The following is an 11,240-nucleotide window of genomic DNA, read 5'->3' as shown; positions in this document are numbered from 1 at the left end:
CTCTTCTGTTGACTATAAGCCTCTCTGATGCTTCCACCTTCTTTGTCTGTATAACACTTCTCCATCTCCTATTTTACTTCTCTCCCAGCAATCTTTTCTCCCCTTTTATCTTCCATATGCGTTTTTTTACCTCTTCAATTATCTTCATGTTGAAGTGGAAAGGAGCAAAAGAAAGTTGCCTAATGTGCAAAGCAATTTTAGAGTGTGTCAGCTGTCCCAAGGCAACATATTGAAGTAACCCCACCATAGATAATATGCCCAATAATCATGATCACTTCAGCTGTATTGTTTTTAAAGTGGCCCTCTGTCTGTTATTATTGCTTACAGAATAAATGTGAACATGTTATATTAAATATACTGCAACATAAATGTAGATTTTAAAAATATCTTTCCACTAATGATAAACAGCGTATCTGTACCCATGCATTCCTGTTGTTCCTGCTCCTTGCTCCCATTCTTATTTTAACCCTGTGTTTCATGCTTTCTTTGTAACCATATTGTTAATCAGACAAAACCTTTGATAGCAAATGATACAGAGTGGCCAAATGGACATGTTCAAATTTATATAATTAGATGTCACAGGATTTTCTCCCAGAAATATAGATAATAGTACTGCATCTTTCTCAACCTTCAAAAAAATATCATACACTATGGGGCACATTCATCAAAGTACGAGTTCGAATCCCGAAATGGGTAAAATTCAGATTAAATATGATCATTTCTGACTTTGAACCTTCAGTACATGATTTTGGAAGCCTCCCATAGGACTCAATGGCACTCTGCAGCTCCAACCTGGCCCAAGGAAAGTCACGATAACGAAGCTTGAATGAATCCGTAATTTTCGTACTCGGCGTGACAATACGATTTTGTACGAAAATGTCACAGAAAATATGCACAGTACGACCAAATACAATTTTTTTGTATTTTGTACCTGTCGTACTTAAATAAATGTGCCCCATACGACTTGTCACACTAATACTAATATAAAGATAACCAAGTTTAACTTGAGGAAGGCTCACAAGGTCTTCCCCTTGATGCAGCTATTTCTCTGCTACTATTTAAGTGTAAGGATCTCCCTCAGTACACCCTTGGTTTACTTACATATTCTTTGAAGCTGAAAACAGACAATAGACTATTCATCCATACATAAATCACATACATATTAACCACAAGGAAGGCAATAAATAATACAAAGTTAAAAAAAAAAAAAACAAGAAGCATTAAAGCATATCCCAGTTTACTCTCCAGGGAGATGAAGATTGAAAACAGTCTGATACCAACTAGGCTGGGAGATAAAGAAAATGTACAGTTAACAACTAGACAATTGGATCCCTGTGGATCATTGACCATAAATTTATCTTTATTAATAGAAACCATAAGTGTCTTTAAATATTGCCAAGTTCATTGTTACCTTTATCTGCTTAATCTACCATTGCATTGTTACAAATCACAATTTCCTTTGCTGAAATATTCTCTGTGAATCTAGTACAACAAATTCTCCCTTTTTCCTCCCAAGGCCTCAGATACTTATTATACTTGTAGCCAGCACACATCTAGGGGGACATTTATTAATACACGAAAGGTCCGAGTGTATTTTCTGTGACTTTTTCGTACTTTGCAACAAAATTTGGGCGACAAAATCGTATTGTCACGTCAAGTACGAAAGTTTCTGATTCATTCAAGCTTCGTTATCGTGACTTTCCTTGGGCCAGGTTGGAGCTGCAGAGTGCCATTGAGCCCTATGGGAGACTTTCCTTGGGCCAGGTTGGAGCTGCAGAGTGCCATTGAGCCCTATGGGAGACTTTCCTTGGCCCAGGTTGGAGCTGCAGAGTGCCATTGAGCCCTATGGGAGACTTTCCTTGGCCCAGGTTGGAGCTGCAGAGTGCCATTGAGTTCTATGGGAGACTTTCCTTGGGCCAGGTTGGAGCTGCAGAGTGCCATTGAGCCCTATGGGAGGCTTTCCTTGGGCCAGGTTGGAGCTGCAGAGTGCCATTGAGTTCTATGGGAGGCTTCCAAAGTCATGCACAGAAGGATCAAAGTCGGAAAGGTTTTCCCGCTGCTTACAATCAGTCGGTTGGATCGCCAATCCAAATCACAAAATCCGATAATTTCTGATGATCGCAAATGTCACAACATTTTTTCCCATTTGAATACGAAAATTTCATACTTACGATTCAAAATTTTTGTATTGAAACGATCGTTTGCAATAGTCACCAAATTTTTGTATCTGAACGATTGTAAACGGTGCAAAAACTTTTCTGTCTTTGGACCTTCAGTGCATGATTTTGGAAGCCTCCCATAGAACTCAATGGCACTCTGCAGCTCCAACCTGGCCCAAGGAAAGTCTCCCATAGGGCTCAATGGCACTCTGCAGCTCCAACCTGGCCCAAGGAAAGTCTCCCATAGGACTCAGTGGCACTCTGCAGCTCCAACCCGGCCCAAGGAAAGTCTCCCATAGGACTCAGTGGCACTCTGCAGCTCCAACCCGGCCCAAGGAAAGTCTCCCATAGGGCTCAATGGCACTCTGCAGCTCCAACCCGGCCCAAGGAAAGTCTCCCATAGGGCTCAATGGCACTCTGCAGCTCCAACCCGGCCCAAGGAAAGTCTCCCATAGGACTCAATGGCACTCTGCAGCTCCAACCCGGCCCAAGGAAAGTCTCCCATAGGGCTCAATGGCACTCTGCAGCTCCAACCTGGCCCAAGGAAAGTCTCCCATAGGACTCAATGGCACTCTGCAGCTCCAACCCGGCCCAAGGAAAGCCTCCCATAGGACTCGGTGGCACTCTGCAGCTCCAACCAGGCCCAAGGAAAGCCTCCCATAGGACTCAATGGCACTCTGCAGCTCCAACCCGGCCCAAGGAAAGTCTCCCATAGGGCTCAATGGCACTCTGCAGCTCCAACCCGGCCCAAGGAAAGTCTCCCATAGGACTCAATGGCACTCTGCAGCTCCAACCCGGCCCAAGGAAAGCCTCCCATAGGACTCAGTGGCACTCTGCAGCTCCAACCAGGCCCAAGGAAAGCCTCCCATAGGACTCAATGGCACTCTGCAGCTCCAACCTGGCCCAAGGAAAGTCTCCCATAGGGCTCAGTGGCACTCTGTAGCTCCAACCCGGCCCAAGGAAAGTCTCCCATAGGGCTCAATGGCACTCTGCAGCTCCAACCTGGCCCAAGGAAAGTCACGATACCGAAGCTTGAATGAATCCGAAACTTTCGTACTGGTTGTGACAAATATGATTTTGTCTCGCAAATTGTCGCAAAGTACGAAAAAGTTGCAAAAAATACGCACAGTTCTAATATATAGTAAACACTGGGGCCAAAACATAAATACCAGGTCATTATACATTTTCATTGCCTCAGCAGAAAATGGCATAAACAATACAACTAAATGTACTGTTGCATACCACTTTAAGGTTAAGACACACACAGAGTTACTAGTAGCAGCTACTGAAATAGACAATGCTGATCTTTTACTGATAATTGTCTCTATGTGTGCTTTAGCAGAGGCAATTCTCAGTATTGTCTATGGCAGGGTATTTTCTGGAGTTTAGTAGCTCTGAAAAAGTAGCTGCTACTTGTAGCTTAGGGGTATATTTATCATGCTGTGTAAAAAGTGGTGTAAAACATCACCGGTGATGTTGCTAATAGCAGCCAATCTGATGCTTTGCTTTTCTAACTGTTGAAATCTAATTGCTGATTAGTTGCCCTGGGCTACATCACCGGTAATGCTTCACTCCACTTTATACACAGAATGATAAATATACCCCTATGTGTGTCGTTACTTTTAGGTATGCTTAGCTATTACTATATATGGGTAGCTAAGTATCAACTCTAACATTGTCAGGTTTACAAGCAAACCGGAGAGGTGAAGCTGGTCATTGTTTCAAAAATATTACATTAAAGTGGAACTATTACAAAAAGGAAAATGTAAACTCTAGTTACAATATAAAGTTTAAAGGGTAACTATCACGAAAATGTAATATAAGCTTCATCATACTGAAATAAGAAACTTTCGAAAATCAAAAATGATGTACCATTTCTGAAATAATCAGTTTACTCTTCACTATTCCCCTCTCATCATCTATTTGTCTTCACTGTCTCTTCATGCAGGAGGTCAGTGTCAGATATTTATTGACAGATCCAATATATCTTTTAGGGGGTCCCTTTCCTAGCAGATGAATTAGAGTTCACTCAAATAACTGATCAGCACAGACAAAACCTAACAAAATAATTGACTTTGGCACAAATCCTGCATGTAGAGAGACATGATTTCTGATGATGTTAAAAGAGTGAGTTCTAATACATGTTCTACGCAAAAGGAGCACCCCCCAAAGGCTATATTAGACCTACCTGTCATTCAAAATTAAACTCCCAGCACATGTATGAAGAGAGAATGAAGAGAGATATATGATGAGAGGGGGATAGTGAAGAGTAACTTGATTATTTCAGAAATGGTACAGAATTTGTAATTGATTATATTTGAAGATTTCTTAATTCAGTGTGATAAAGCTTATATTACATTTATGTGATAGTTACCCTTTAAAATTTATATTGTAGTTAAAGTTTAACCTATCATGATGTGCTTATGTGGACAGTTGCAGTTGTATTTCAATATGCACTGACATAGAAATGACAAAAATAGTAATATAAGGATTCTCATCACTTTTGTGTGTTTTTCTAGTTTTCTTTGTTGTGCCTTTTGTGGGAATCTTTTTGGGTGTATGTGATTTTAGCTAGGATACACACTTGCAGTTCTGTACAATGGCAGCTAATTTTGTATGTATTTATTTACAAGGCACAGATACAAACAGGGGTACAGTCATACTAAATTACACAACGAGAATAAGTCAATTAATGCTTCATTTTGATGCCCAAAGTGCTTACAATCTATTAAGAGGAGATAGATAGAAACAAATAGGGGTGGGAAACAAGTGCCAAAGTAATGTTTGACGTTGGTCTAAGCTGTGTCAGCATTCTCAACACATGACAGTTTCAGAGGAACTAGAACTGCAAACCTAATTTTCTTTTGTGAATTTCTCCAGTTATTTCCACTCTATCATTGGATCAGATACATTGATTGCTCATTTAGAACAGTCATTAATCCATCAAAGCACTGGTAAAAACATGGAGGAACAGACCATGTAGCAAAGACAAACCTTTAGTTACATTTTTGATCCCTATTTGTTTCTCCTGGATATATGAAAACTGCAGAAAGCTTTTAAAACAAAACCTTGCATTGTAGATTGCTGCACAGTTGTACATGGACCAAAGCCGCCCCCTGCTGTCAGACTGAGCAGATTGTTTTATCATACGACCTGCTATACACTAACCATTAAGCAATGCTACATTTATAAACAGTCCATACATTCTGATTTGTTGATTCATATTTTATGTATGAACGCGTTATCAACCAATTAATATGCTTCATTTACAATGAGGGGCTGTCTCAATAAGAAACAATAAGTTAAATTAGATAATGTTTATCAGACAAAGATTAAATACAGACAGACTATAGCTTGTTACAGTTTAACTTTTTCGATACCTGCAAACCCTGAGGGGAAAATTTCTAATCTATCCATGTGCCAATAGTGTATATAGAATAAAAGCTATTGTACAGAGAACACAGATTTCTCAAAGAATTGAAATTCATTCAAAATATGTATTTTCATGCAGATATTTTTGTCAAATGTTAATTTTTAACATATAAAATGGCTATTTCTATAAATTTTGCTTTATACTGTCATGTTCTGTTCATTATGCTTTATTCCTTCCTTGTATGAACATGGGATGTCACAAAGATGAGGTAAAGAACAACCAGAGCAGGATGCAGGAAGGAGATATTAAGATTGTGGAGAGCAAGTGTTTACATTGCACAGCCCCTGGGTACCAACAGAGGCCTACAAAGGTTCCATATGGTATTCTTTACTTTATCCCAGGGCTTCTACTGTAAGGGCCAATACATACAGGCATATCAGGATGTGTGTACATGCTGTTGCTTTTTAATACTTTCCTTCACAGCTGAATAAAGGAGTCCATTATTTCTATGTAGGTTGTACTGACGCTGCCACACTGAACCCCCAAACACAGATGAAATGCACTTCACTTGTATTCCACGGAGCCCTATAAGTGCAATAGGCTCTATTAACCACTGAGTTTCTGTGTGAAGAAATGCACCATAAAGCAATCCCATAAGAGCTTGAAATGCCCATGCATAGGGTTTCCCTACGTCAATAGACCCACTTGCATGTGATTAATCAGAACGCACAGCAGCACTTGTTATAAATATAGGCAATGTGCAGGGAGCGTGCTTAGTGCCTTGAATTGCATCAAGCATCATCTAATACTTTAAGTTCAATATGATTGGTCAGATGTGCTTGCATGTAGTTTTGGGTAAATAGATCACATATTAAAGCTTAGCACTTTTGGAAACCCCTTAGTACATGTCTTGTCCTTTGCCACAAAGCTTTGATGAGATACAATGTAGTGGTGTAATGTCATTGGACTGTCTAATGTTTTATTTACCAGTAGGTCCTTCCAACAGATACAAGGGTACCCATTCCGATTGGTAGAAAGGAGGTTTCGTCTAAACATGCAGAAAGGATTTTATACAGTTAGAGTTTCACTTTAGCGAAAAATTTACAATGGTTTAACATGACGTGCGTCAAAAAAAATGTTGTGTGCGTCTTAAAAATGAAGTGCTCTATATTTTTTTTGCTGCCCATTTCACGAAACAATCTAACAATGGCAAAGCGCAAAAATTCATCCCAAATCCATGCCTGCTGAAAAACTCAATGTTTCTTTTTTCAACCTAACTTACTATATTACTATGTTACTGTTGGTCAGATGGGGCTACTGCCTCCCCTCTCTCTCACTCCATTCTTACAACTTTATCGTCGTAACGTGTTCAGAGGGGACCATATTGCTAGTGTAGAGAGTACATTTGAGCTCTCTGCACTAGCAGAGCCACATTTTCATTTTTTTGCCACTCCTGGTAACTGGCCCCTCCCTGCCGCCTGAGGTTCTCACCTTGCCTCATGGCAGGATCGTCCCTGCACTGGTAAATGTTTGTCCTGCAGAGCATTTCTGTAATTCTCTGAAAGGGTGTAATATGAACAGGTGGGAGGCATATGATTTTATATCCTTAGCAACAATGCTGGCTAGCTTCCTAATACTGTGGAATGGTAGTACTGAATGGGCTAAACAGATGGCTAACTAAAGTTTAGAACCTTAGAGAACCCCTAGTTATATTGTTCGTTGCTTGTGGTTGTACATTGCATAATGGTCAAATCTGATTGGTCAGTTAGAATGGTGGCCCATTGTAGCTTGACCAACTGATGCTTTGTGTACAAAAAGTAGTTGTTGACCTTGTTATGGATGTGAGAATGAACCCTGAAATGTTTTGTTGTCTTCCATATCCTAATTAATGGTTTAGGTTGCATTAAATAACAAAATTGTGTTTTTTTAATCTATAAAATAAAAATGACAACTACCATTTACTAGTTATTTTTCCATTGTGATTAGATTATTAATATAGATTGATTGGTATTTGCAGAAACAGTACAATCTCAATGGTACAGAGTTAGGTTTGCATGCTATGGCAGTGGGAGGAACTGCTTTGGTCTTGTTGGTTTTAAATATAATAAAATATATAGAGAGGTTTGGAACCTGTTATGCAAAATGCTTGGGACCTGGGGTTTTTCGAATAAGGGATCTTTCTGTAATTTGGATCACCATACTTTAAGTCTACCAAAGATCATTTAAACATTAAATTAACCCAATAAGATTATCCTTAAATAAAGATGAATTACTGGGGTCAAATACAAGAATTGTAGCTGGGGTCAAATACAAGGTACTGTTTTCTTATTACAGAGAAAAAGCAAAAATGTTTTGAATTATTTCATTAAAATCTGGATAACAGGTCCCATACCTGTATTTATATTTACTGTATATACACAGACACACTTTAGTAATGCTAAACAACAATTTAATAATAATAATAATAATACAACAATTTACCTGAATTAGCAAGCAAATATTGTGTATGAGTGTGTATATTGTATCTATGTATATCCATTAATCCGTTATGAGTTTAGCGTTAAAGAAGGAGCTACTTGTCTTTACATTATATATGCTAAAAATGACACATCATTTCCACTGGATATTCTGACATTTATATTATGTATATATTTCTTCCAATAAAGCAGCAAGTTTATCCTCAAAGGGTTAAAAACATACAAATATTATTACAGCAAGAATACAATGAACGTTTGTTTTCCCCAGGACAGATGGATATGCTATTATCATAACTGTATTACTGTTAGAGTCAATAATTAATATCACTAAACACATTTTTAGATATGAAGTCTTTTTTGGATGCCCATCTCCTAAGTCAATTTCCTGCAATTCCATCTCAGACTTTCACTCAACAGTAATAACATAGAGCTAAGTTAACACAATTGCTGCAGGCTTTAAACCTGAATTTTTTTCTTCCTTATACAGGATGACAGATCTAAGTTATTTAGAAATCAACTTAGTTATGACACATTAGTAGCATTATTGCCTTCTTTAATATTTGTGACAGTAGAGAGGAGATGTATCATGGTCTGGCAGTTATTGGTCCCAGGCATCAGTTAAAGGGGCATGTTATTTGATTTGAATAACAGCTCGGAGCGCTGGTTTAGGAGTAGAAGTATATTAGTGAGGAACAGTCTCATTTAATAACACAGAAACCAATAAAAGAAAAGAATTCTGCCTGTTATAAAATTGAATTTATGAATATTGCGCCGCTGCATTAAGGATCTTGTGGAGGTCTGTCAGTTTATCAGGTGCTTGTCCTATTTCCATGCAAAAAGCTTTCGGCTATGAATAGGCTGGCGTGTCACTTTGCACACTGACCTTTGTAAAACCCTTACAGCTATCAGACTGCTAATAAACAGTAATAAAAATAAATAAACTATGCAATTATAAACTGTAACAATAAGTTTGCAGGTTTTACCAAACAATTTCTTTTCTTTTTAGAAAAATAGCTTAGAAAGGTATTGTTCCGGATATTGCTGGGTGCCATCGCGTGGAACGATGGCCACGGGGCTCTCGAGAGTTCTACGTACAACTGCTGAAGTCAGGCACCAGAGCAAAGTATTAAAAGGGGTGCAACAAAGTGTAACAAATTAAATTTTATTCTGAGATAATAATATTTGATCCCTGTAATCCTCCTGTATCAGCTGCTCCATAATTCATGAACAATGAAAACAATAAAAAAAAGTTCTTTCTCTTGACAGCACAATGGGCAGATCTCATTACAGGCATTTTGCATAGCTTATCTCTGGCCAGTATGGGTACCTCACTTCAAACACAGAAACACATTGGTGGCAATGCACAGCTGCATTCTTTTCAAAAGTGGTTGAATATCAAGAAGGTTGTTTATTAGGCATAAGTTAGGTAGGACATTAGAGAATTCAATCTATTGGTCACCTTTCTGTAAGGGCTTATTTTTCTAGAAGATTCACAAAGTTCCTTGTTGCATCATATGACAGCTTTAATGACTCCCTTATTGATTTATGCAGGGCTGCTTTCCCATGGGTTAATTCCCTAACATTCTAACAATATGCTGATTTACCCCAGCACAGGTCTCTGTTATGTCTGACTAGGTCTGACCGCTACCCCCCCCCCCCCCTCCTTTTTTATCAGTTATTAACAAGGCCACTTTATTGTCAACAAGATGCATTGGAATGGGATGTTTTGATTGCAGATGATGTGCAATTTAATTTCTTGCAATTTTAGGCTATTTTGACCTATTTTTTATTTCCCAAGATATATGCCCTTTAGCTAAGTTATTCTGTAACAAAATGACTTTTGTTAAAAGGGCTAGAGACTCACTAAATATTCACCTGCAAACCCCTTTCAACAAGCCTTGGCTTTGCCATATGCCTTTTTTGTGTTTTTCCAAAAAAATCCTAAATTAATGCTAAATTAACACTATAGATTAATACTATTAATACTATAGATTTCTAATTAGGCTTCCTCTTTTTATTACACATCAGTCTGATGTTTTTGGCGACACATGTCACCCCCAGTTACTTCACATGCATTTAAACAAATTTGAATAAAAATCGCTGCCCAAATAATTCCCTCCAGGATGTGGCATCCTTGCAGCAGGAACTTTATAACCTGGCAATCTGGGCAGCTAAGTGGCAGATGTGATTCAGTGTTAATTAATGTAAGGTATACAACTGGGTAGAATGCTACCTTAATGTGGATACTTTAGACAAATCCTTGATGGAGAAGGGCCTAGGGGTACTTTTATATAATACACATGACTGTAACAAGCAATACCATTCAGCAGCTGTATTAAAAGGGGGGATAGATTTACAAAAGGCAATTCCTGCCCTTTTCAAAACACTGCTAAGGCCCAGTCTAGAATATGCTGTGCAGTTTTGGATTCCAGCTTTCAAATGGAATATTAAAAAGAGTCCATAGAAGGACAACTAAGCTGGTTAAAGGTATGGAAAGTCTCCGTTATAAAGAATGCCAGCCAAGTTGGGTTTGTTTACACTGGAGGGTGCCTTAAGGGGAGATATGATAACTATGTATAAATATATAAGGAAACCATATACAATAAACTCTTTGATACTTTATTTAGAAGTAGGTCCTTTCAGCAGACACAAGGGCATCTGTCACTGAGGTACTTTAATATTCCACCGTATTTACAGTGAGAGCTGTGAAGTTGTTTTCCTGAATGCAGAATGTAGTTTGTTTGAAACAATTGTGCATGTGGCTTCTGTTGGATAGTGGACTACATGTCACTGAAGCTTGATATGCCTGCTTTATACAGTCTAAAAGTATAAATTGAGAAAACCCTGCAGCAGGGTTGGACTGGGGGTGCAGGGCCCACTGGGGCTACCACCCCAGTGACCCACACCCCCCAAGGTGCCCCACCGGCCACACCCCCCTAACCCCACAGGAGCACACGCAGTTAGAATCAGGATGCAGTTGTGCATGCTTTGTGTCGGTGAGTGCACAGAAGAGGACCCAAAGTGGCACAATATGTCCCTCAGCATTCAACTCAGCATATTCTGAGCAGGACCACATAGACTTTTTGAGAATAATTGGTGGTGCAAAGAAGGAGGTCATTGGAGGGGGCCTGGGTTGGAAGGATGGGTTTTGTTACCCTATAAAGGATACCAACGTCCTTATTGTATACATAGTCATGATACTGCTCCTTACACAAAGTAAACAATTCCAGC

The sequence above is a fragment of the Xenopus tropicalis genome, chromosome 4 (assembly GCF_000004195.4).
Source record: "Xenopus tropicalis strain Nigerian chromosome 4, UCB_Xtro_10.0, whole genome shotgun sequence".
NCBI classification, from domain to species: Eukaryota; Metazoa; Chordata; class Amphibia; order Anura; family Pipidae; genus Xenopus; species Xenopus tropicalis.
This window is presented reverse-complemented; position numbering follows the sequence as displayed.